Below are 3,179 nucleotides of genomic sequence, written 5' to 3' on the forward strand. Positions count from 1 at the left end.
GTGTTGTCTGGCTGAGAAATAAAGAGAGACAGTACAAAGAGAGGAATTTTATAGCTGGGCCACCGGGGTGACATCACTTATTGGTAGGACTGTGATGCCCACCTGAGTCTCAGACCAGCACGTTTTTATTAAGGGTTTCAAAAGGGGAGGGGGTGTAAGAACAGAGAGTAGGTACAAAGATCACATGCTTCAAAGAGTGAAAAGCAGAACCACTGATAAGAGTCTAACAAAGATCACATGCTTCATAGGGAACAGGGCAAAGGGCAAAAGCAGAACCACTGATTAGGGTCCAACAAAGATCACAGGGCAAAGGGCAAAAGCAGAACCACTGATAAGGGTCTATGTTCAGCAGTGTATGTATTGTCTTGATAAACATTTTTTTTTTTTCCTAGTTGTCAAATGATCCTTTATTGAAATATTTTCCTTTGTGCTTAACTGGCTGGGCATTCCACAGCACCACTGTTGATGTCATCTATCATGTCATGAGGGTGGCGGCCATCAACAGTACAGCCCACAGACTGGGCAGTCCCCAGGATCTCTTTAATTGTTCCAGAGAGTTCTCTGGCTAAGGATAGGTGCCACATCTATTGAGCAATGTTGATGATCTCATCTAAAGTGATATTCCCACTGTGTTTAATGTTTTTCTGTTTCTTTCTGTCTCTTGGTGGTTCCTTGAGGGCTTTGATGATCAGGGCAGAGGTAGAAGGCACCACCTCAATCTGGGCCTGTCTGTTCTGAGTGGTCAGTTTCACTGTAATCCTCAGGACCTTCCAATCACCTGTTGTCTTGGCAATGTCATCACCAGCCTTTTTTGGAGACAGACCCAGGGGGCTGATCTTGGGGGCCAGCATAGAAGTGGCACCGACTTCACATCCAGTGCACCTCAGGTATACTTTGATCTCATTGGGGTTGAACTTCGGCAGCATGGTGGAGGCGGCTGGTGTTGGATGAACCCGGATTTGGGACGACCAAAGAAAGTTGCACCTTGGCCTCCTCTGAGCCAAAAGCCAAGAGCGATAAACAAAACAACAGAAAACAGGGTTCGAGAGCAGAGAACCAGTCTGGCCACAAATTTACCAGGGCTGAGTTTTCCCAACCCTAGTAAATCTGAGGGTTCTGCAGGAGACCAGGGCTTATCTCAGTCCTTATCTCAACTTACAAGACAGACATTCCCAGAGCAGTTGTTCATAGACCTCCCCCCAGGGACACATTCTTTTCCCAGGGTATTAATACTAATATTCCTTGCTAGGAAAAGAATTTAGTGGTATATTTCCTACTTGCACATCTGTTTATAGGCCCTCTGCAAGAAGAAAAATATTTTTGCCCGACCCCGTAGGCAGTCAGACCTTATGGTTGTCTTCCCTTGTTCCATAAAAATCGCTATTATTCTGTTGTTTTTTAAGGTGCACTGATTTCATATTGTTCAAACACACATGTTTTACTGTCAGTTTGCACAGTTAACACAATTGTCACAGTGGTCCTGAGGTGATGTACATCCTCGGCTTACAAAGATAACAGGATTAAGAGATTAAAGTAAAGACAGGCATAAGAAATTATAAAAGTATTATTTGAGAACTGATAAATGTCCATATTAAGATGAAATCTTCATAATTTATGTTCCTCTGCTGTGGCTCCAGCAGGTCCCTCCATTCAGGGTCCCTTACTTCCTGTAACACCTTTGTTCTACTCATTCCCTTCCTGCTGTGTCTTCCTTAGGTCCTCTTCGCTTTCCTCCATTGCTCCTTCCTAAACACCCCCCTTTCAATGGACAATATCCCTTCGTGATGCTTTACACCTAAGTGATGATGATAACCAACTTAGCTAACTTTATTGTTTTAAACCTTAGTCAAGTTTAGGTTTGCATAATCTAGTTAAGAACCTTCTAAATCCTCCTACATAAAGAGGAAAATTCATTGAAGAATTTAGGATTATTTTAAGAATTTATAGGGTGGAGGCCAGGTACGGTGGCTCACGCCTGTAATCCCAGTACTTTGAGAGGCCAAGATGGGGAGATCACGGGGTCGGGAGTTCAAAACTAGCTTGGCTAATATGGTGAAACCCCATCTCTATTAAAAATACAAAAATTAGCCAGGCGTGGTGGCTCGCGCCTGTAGTCTCAGCTACTCAGGAGGCTGAGGCAGAAGAATCACTCGAACCCGAGAGGCAGAGGTTACAGTGAGCCAAGATCATGCCACTGCACTCCAGCCTGGGCAACAGAGCAAGACTCCATCTCAAAAAAAGAAAAAAGAATTTATAGGATGGATACTGTAATCTCTACCATGAGTTCATCTCCTTACAGAATTCAGAGATGATGAAACTCTTATATAATTAATGGATCTTCTCTTATGCTCTCCAGATAGAAGATCTTGAAGAATTTTTATTTTTTATAAATATATTTTAAGAGACAGGATTATGCCATGTTGCCCAGTCTGGTCTCAAACTCCTGGGCTCAAGCTGTCCTGCCTCATCCACCCAAAGTGTAGGGATTACAGGTATGAGCCACTGTGCCCAACCAAATCTTGAAGAATTAATTAGGGATATAACTTCTCTAAGGATAAATCCAGTTTTGTTTTGTTTTTGAGATGGAGTCTCACTCTGTCACTCAGGCTGGAGTGCAGTGGCACAATTTCAGCTCACTGCAACCTCCGCATCCCAGGCTCGAGTGATTCTCCTGCCTCAGCCTCCCAAGTAGCTGAGATTACAGTCGCCTGTGGCCGCGCCTGACTAAATTTTTGTATTTTTAGTAGAGATGGGGTTTCACCATCTTGGCCAGGCTGGTCTTGAACTCCTGACCTCCTAATCTACCCGCCTCAGCCTCCCAAAGTGCTGGGATTACAGGTATGAGCCACTATGCCTGGCCATAAATCCAGTTTTATCAGACTAAAGTGAATTATCTTGATAATAATATCATCATGCAAAAGAGAAAGTCTCTTTACCTTCAGAGAAAGGAAGCTGTTTATGATTTTACCTGGCCAATTACCAGAACGTAATTTAGAGAATTTCTTGGACTCATGATATTGTAGACATTGGATTCTGAATTTGTCTATACTGGCTCCCCCTTTATATAATCAAAACTAGTCGACACACCTGAGTTCTTGTCCCAAATAAACTCACTACCCTTGAATTCCCTAATTGTTATAAACTCTACTTTCTATTTGTGTATAAAAAATCAGGAGAAA

General features: G+C 42.9%; 1 pseudogene; it reads right to left on the bottom strand.

The window, feature by feature from the left end:
- Positions 1 to 375: 375 nt before the first annotated feature.
- Positions 376 to 1,114, bottom strand: LOC117090315 (annotated as a pseudogene).
- Between the last annotated feature and the right edge of the window lie 2,065 nt (positions 1,115 to 3,179).

The sequence above is a fragment of the Trachypithecus francoisi genome, unplaced genomic scaffold (assembly GCF_009764315.1).
Source record: "Trachypithecus francoisi isolate TF-2019V2 unplaced genomic scaffold, Tfra_2.0 Lachesis_group11, whole genome shotgun sequence".
Classification (NCBI taxonomy): domain Eukaryota; kingdom Metazoa; phylum Chordata; class Mammalia; order Primates; family Cercopithecidae; genus Trachypithecus; species Trachypithecus francoisi.